Source organism: Halyomorpha halys, unplaced genomic scaffold, assembly GCF_000696795.3.
Source record: "Halyomorpha halys isolate HHAL.00 unplaced genomic scaffold, Hhal_1.1 Scaffold1202.1, whole genome shotgun sequence".
Taxonomy (NCBI): Eukaryota; Metazoa; Arthropoda; class Insecta; order Hemiptera; family Pentatomidae; genus Halyomorpha; species Halyomorpha halys.
The window spans coordinates 137,677-144,867 of NW_027113531.1; positions in this window are offsets into that span (position 1 = coordinate 137,677).

Sequence of the window (7,191 nt, forward strand, 5' to 3'; positions counted from 1 at the left end):
ATAATATATTTTATTTATCTTTTTTTTTACTTTAATGAATCTGATTAAACTCTATGTATCAGTATCCGATAAACTAATTTTTAATATTAGTTAATTTAATAATTAAGTTTAATTTTATTATATTATATTTTATTTACTTTTGTATGAAGTATACCTTCAACCGCATTGTAAGACACACTTCATTTTTGGTTGGCTGGTTGGGTTTGAGTGGACTGTATAATTGAAAAATGAAACATGATTAACTGTAATAAAATTTTATTGTTTTATGTTACAAGAGGTGTAGGGGGTGACCGAAAGAAAACGTTATGATTATTAGTATAATTTTGTATGACTGGGCTATGGAAATTGTAGATCTAACATTGAGGTGGTTGATGATGATGTAGATGTTAACTATTGCTATGTGGACTTACTTCTTTCTTCCCCCCGCATTTCCAAGCCTCCCCTCCCTCTGCTGCTGGGAACCACTCAAGTAACTCTACTCACTCATGGAAGATATTGCTGATCACTGAACAAACTGAACAATCCATAAAGGATGGACGCTTCTCTGGCTGAAGACAAGATGGCTATATCCCACTCATCTGGGTTGCTTCTCTTGCCACCAAGAGCGCTGGAGGAGGCAAGCTTTTGATGCTGGCCACATGGGCGCTACTGGTCCTACATGGCAGTCATTCTGATTCAACCTTTCCGTTGCCGTAGGTTACTGGAACAACTTTAATGAATCTGATTAAACTCTGTATCATATGTATTAACATTAGCTATCTAATATTAAAAATTAGTTAATCGGATACTGATATACAGAATTTAATCAGATTCATTTAAGATTAAAAAAAAGATTAACAAAACATAATATAATAAAAATTTAAAAAATGGTGCTTTCAATCAATTAATTTTATCATAGAAGCTGCTATAACAGTTATGAATCTACCCAGAATTTTTAATTTGCTCAGCCTTCACTGGCTCACTACCAGTAAAGCGGCGAGAGGGATCCGCTGGGATCTTTTTGAGCTCTGCTCTACCCCTCACAGGTGGGGGATAGAGTGGGCTCAGGGATCCTCAGGTCGATTGTGTAAATATTGTATATTAGTGTGACTAGAGATTATATATATATATTTTTTTTTTCATACACATAGTTTGATTATGTTCATTTTGTTTATCCTTCTGTTTGTATATATTTTAAGGGAGTATTTTTTAAATTTATTTTTATTCTTATTTTATTTTAGTATGAATGTGATCATTCATCACTATTACCTATTGCCCACAACTGTGTGGCAGATTGTAATATCTATCAATATATAAAAAGTAGGAACCAAAAAAAAAAATTTATATAGGTAGGCGAAAGTAAGAATTGACGTATTCATTTTTTTTATTAAATTTCCAGATTCTTCGGATTAAATACTTAAAACATAAAGCCCCAAATTTTTAGGAGAGATTTGAATTATTTTTTCTTGGCCAATTACAAAGGTTGAATTTTTAAAATGTTTACCTAAGTTATTAGTTTGAAAAAAAAACACTCGATAAACTATAACATTAATTCTATTGTTATCAATAATCATTTACTAAAATAACTAAAGAATTCAATCTTCATAACGAAGATAATATTTCTTTGAAAATAATTTTTACAAAAAGTTTTGATAAAGATATTAAACCTGATGGTGGTGCCAATGGCCTGAGAACAAACTTAACCTATCAACATTTCATCTCTTAACAACTTCTTTGTAACTGACTTTATCAACAGTTCTAGTTTAAGAGAGTTGAGAAGAAGTTACAGTTTTGGAATTTCCTATTCGTAAAGTTTTATTGTTTGTCTTAGCAATAGAAGAAAAATCTTAAATAAACTTAATAATAGCCATTTTAAATTATTACTGACCGAAAATATCTAGCTAAAGTGTAGATGTTTATTTTTACTTATACTTTTCTCAAGCAGATTCGAACAGTTCTGTTGTTGAAGAGATGGCAGTAAAAACATCTAGTGAAGCCTTGTGCTTAGTTTTTATATGTGTCCAATGGTTTGATTTTATTATTGTCAACGTGTTCCTACACCACTTGAGGTATACGTAAGTCATGGATTTAATATTTCAAGCTTTCTGGCGATATTTATAAAGTTATATATTATTATTTTTCATTAATCATGTTAAGATACATCACAAAATAGACAACAACAGAGCACAACATAAACTAACCAAGAATCAACAAATGTTACTAATCCCGACATGAAACGACCCAAAATACGATATTCGATGTATGTTAAGCCAATAATTAATTTTCTCTTCTGTAATCAGCTGAGGTTATCTAAACCTTGCCGGCAACAAAATAGCTCAGGAAACGGATCGTCCTGAATTCACATTTAATTTTTATATGTCAGATAAGAACATTTGACAGAATTTTAAATAAAAACTAATTTGTCATTTCTTAAATTTTCGTACATTAGTTCGTGTACCTAAGTTGGTTAGGTTATGAATAGTAACGACCGAAATCTGTCTTTTTTAGCTAAATATAAATACGTCTTAGGTCTCATAACAAGACCTTGTCACTGGAATGTTCGGCTGGTTCATGTGTTCTCCATTCAAGAATCTTACCCATTCAGTTCTCTACCTTAAATTTCTAATACCTCAGGCTCTCAACTTCCCGAAGTATACTCGATATTGAACGATCTTCGATGACAAGAATAAAAAAGAGCCTAGCTAAGAGAATAAGGGAGGTCCTAGATTGCTGAACGGCTGGGGAGTGGTAATTATAGAGAAGGAGGACTTGCCTCCAGGAGTGCTTCAGGCTGGAGTGGGCGTAGCAAGCACTCCAGGCACTGCTGAACCAAGCATGTCCTTCACGTCTCCAACCTTTGAGCTGGCTGGCTATTTGAAATTTATATTCTTCCTCGGGAGTTGTCGTTTCGTTCAGAAAGATCGCCTTTATTGCATTGTAATTTTTCAATTTCTAAAAACAATATGACTTTTACTACAAGTTGGGCGTTAAATAAATGGCTGTTATCCATAAGTTGTTAGAAAGTTAACTACGATGACATACATAAGAAATTAATGGATTAAAATAACTTTTTTTCTTAAATGATAGGTGAATACAAATGTTCAATGCAATACATTCAGTGCGATACAACCAATATACTCCCACCTACGCCTTCGTCAATCCTTCAAATGTTTACCCATTAGTTCAACTATTCATTAGGTTGTTTCATAATAAATTTTTATTCTATCTAAAGAATTATTATTATTATTTTTTAATTGAGGTAAAAATCTTATCTGAATCGTTATTATTGATTAATTTTCATTTTATGAATATTAATTATAATCTTGTATAGAATGTTATGATTATTATCGATTGGTTTATAAATTTTTTTTAAATTATTTATTTAATGTAATTTACAACTGTACATAATAATAAATACAATAAGTTAATATGCTATATGTTTCATATACACTTGAAAATCATCGGAAGGAACCACCCATTGGTGGTACTTCAAACATTAATTTAAATTAGAAGGTCCCGTGGCCAACTTCTTTTCAGACGCCTCGGAGGATTATCAGGGATTGTTAAGGATGAAAGATTAAGAATTAATAGGTTAGGATGGTTAAGGAGTTTGGAATGAAAAGACGCATATCTGTTTTGGGCCAAATCTGCAAGGAATGGGATGTTAAGGTCTTTTTGAATGAGTTTATTTGTAACGTAATAAGGAGCATCAAGGATGTATGTAGAATTTTGGATTGTAAGAATTGGATGTGGGAGGAATTCGATGGTTTGGTGGAGCCGAGAGCTCAATTCCATATGTCCAAATTGGTCTGATTATCATAGTGTATACTAATTTTTTGTAGTAAATGGGAAGTTTAGAGCATTTGTCAAGTAAGTGTTGTAGCAATCGGAATCTACGAGCAATTTCTTGTCGTTTCAGTCTTGTGTATGGATTCCAAGTAAGTCTCTTGGACAAGATAAGTCAAGATGGAGTCCTAAGTATCGAATCTGTTCAACAGGCGTTAGTCGAGTATTTAGAAAGGATACTGTAGTACAGGAGGGTTTACGACAGAGAGTAAAGGTGATCAGATGGGATTTGTCAGGATTTATTTTGATTCTCCAGTTTTGACTCCGTTCTTCATTAGATGTTATGTGTCTCTTTAGTGTTTGTGATGCATTAGTAGGGTCGTTGTTTACTGACAGTATACATGTGTCACCAGCGTATGTTGTTAGGACTGTGTTAGGGTGGGTTGGGATGTCAGGTGTATAAACCGTGTAAAGAATGGGACCTAAGATACCTTGAGGAACACCAGTGGGCTGAGAAAAGCGAGATGAGTAGGCTAGAGTTTATAAAATAATGTTCATTTTTATACCTTAGTATAATTTAAGTTCATTTTATGTTTATATTGATAAGACATTTTTTTAATGGCATTGTCCACATTGTAATTTTTCTCATTTCAAAATTAATATTACTCTTTTTATTTATATAAATTTCAATTCACATTTTATCCTTCAGTTTCCTTTTTTTTCCTTTAAAATTTTTGTTAGTGCCATAATACCTAGTTATTTGAAATCAGGTCAGAAACTTACGTTCGTTTTTTCTCCCCAACCAATTGATTAACTTTTTTTACCATTCCATCTATTCTTTTTTCCCTTTTCTTTATACAATAGGGCCGGATCTCAGACCAATTTGGGAAAAAGCTGGGCCGAAGAATAGGCAGGTGATTTGGTTGGTTCCTTGACGACAAAAGGAATGAAAGTGAAGAGACTGCTGGTCGATACAGAGGCACAATCGAATTACTCAAGAAGTTGGAGCCCGGCTCTGACAGAAACTATTTGTGAAGAATTTAAGCCCAGCTGGATAACTTTAATTTCTCTCCCATCAAGATTAATGGTCCTCCCCTCAGAGAAAAGAATCTTCTTTCTAATTTCCGATGTCCTGCATTTGATTCATAATTTATTTCTATTTAATTGTATAATATGTAATAATGTTTTGCTGTTAATGGTGCGCAATCATATAATAATTATTATTTGTATATAGCGATCTCAAAATTATGCTTTTCTTCTTTCTATTGGCCAAATTAAGATCTTAATTTATAGTTTAAATATGAATGTGAAAAATGAGTACCAAGAATATTCCAGGTGATGAAAACTTCTGGAATTATAAAAAAAAACTGATATAAAAGTTCATTAGTTTGCAAGGGGCCTGTACCTTTACAGGTTAAACATGATTATGCTTTTATAAGTTTAGTATTTCGTGTCTATATATTATAATAATGATCCGAATTTGTTTTATTCTTCTTTTGATTTCAGACTGTTTCTCTTATCATTTCACTATTATCTATTGTCTTTATTATTTGTATTTTTATTTTTATTTATCTTTATTTTTATTTATATCTTATATGCGATATAAATAACACGAGGAGGCCCCTCACCTCCGGACTCAAATAGTTGCTGAACGGATAGCTCATATGTAAAATTAAAAATAACAGGTAACCTTTAAATACCAAAGGTAGTAAAAGGTAAGACACAACACGAGTTACTTTTTCTTTCTACACAGTAATGCACTACTAACTCACATTTTATTTCTGTTTTAGAGGGTTCGGAAAAAAAAAAAAAAAAAAAAAGTTTTATTTTGTAATTTTTCGTGTTTTTTCCTATTTTTCTCAGGAATTTATTTCATATACGTAAAATAAAATAGCTTTTAAGGTATGTTTCATCGAAACTCTTGAAGTCTTTAAAATGAAACAGTCTATAAAAGGAAAAACACAATTTTCGAAATTTTACATTAATACAAATTAAATATGCAAAAAATGCAGTTCATCCATTTAAGAGACAACTTTATTTTATTTTAAACCTTTGAAAAAGTGATTTCCAAACACTTGTTCTTTCTCTACCTTAGTTGTTGAAGTCTGAAATGAGTTCGCACGATGCCTCATTAAAATCGAATACTATTTCATAAAGACGACGGATATAGTAATTACGATTATATTCGAATGTTCTAGGTTGCGATCTGAGAATTTTATATTGAATATAAAAATAAAAAAGACCGTCGTGAAGTTTTAGAGAAAATTCGCGGACAACGTACTTTGCTCGCCGGATGTTACACGGGAGGATTTTAATTATTGGAACCTGGAATTTTATAAATCTTAAAAGGTAAAACCTCAAATCATGTGGTGGAACTTGTTTTTTTTCCTGAGTCGAGTACTAATGTTTATTATTGCAAATAACAAGCCAAAAATTAAGGATATTTTGGCGGAGGAAGTATATATTAAAATAGCTGACCATCAAAATCAGAAAAAATGAAAATACACATGCTTTTCTACTTACAAGGTACATATAAAAAGCCAGCCAGTTACATTTATTGGCAGCAGGTACAGCCTCTGTTTGGTGAATCTGTTTTAATTGTTGATATTAGATATGCTGTATCCTAGCCTGCGATACGTGATTTATTTTTTTTATTCTTATCAGTCGTTTTAAACGTGATTATCATTAAGTTGTAACTGCTTCCAGCAAATGTTCAAAAATATCAGTATTGCAAGAATGACATTATTGAAAAAAAAAATCTTTCACACATATATGAGATTCAGATAATTATTTATTTAGAAAATCCAATGATATATTACTGGAGATGTCAATATCTCTTTGTCGGACACTTAACTAATAAGCAATGTATAAAATACAAGCTCAGTGCCTTGATAATACCCGTTTAACCAGAAAAATACTCGCTCTAGAAGAATCGTTATAACTATAACGGTTTGATTGTTACAAGTAATTTCAGGGAAACAACTGACTCGTTAACTATCCCATGTATATGCCTTGACAGTGAGCTATCGCACAATTTTCTTTACTGCGACAAAGGTATTAGCCACTACCATGGTGTAACTATGAAAGTTACAGTCAGGACAGAATTCACTGTTGCTGTCGTAACAGTAACGCCGCACTGGGTCTGGTGTGATTGCTAATAAAGTAAAAGTACTGGAGGATTAAAATACTGGATTATTCCTGTCGAATAGATCCCTTACTTCGACTGACATGGAATCCTCATAAAATATTGAAGAGGCAGGAAACTGCTCGTCGATTCCGACTATTACTATATTTAATAGACAAACGGTCTAAAATTTCAATCCTTTACCAAAGACTGATCTACATGACTATAATAAGGCCTATTTGGACATAGGGAGTTGAGCCTTGGGGCTCCACTAAACCATCGAATGCCTCTCGTATCTAATC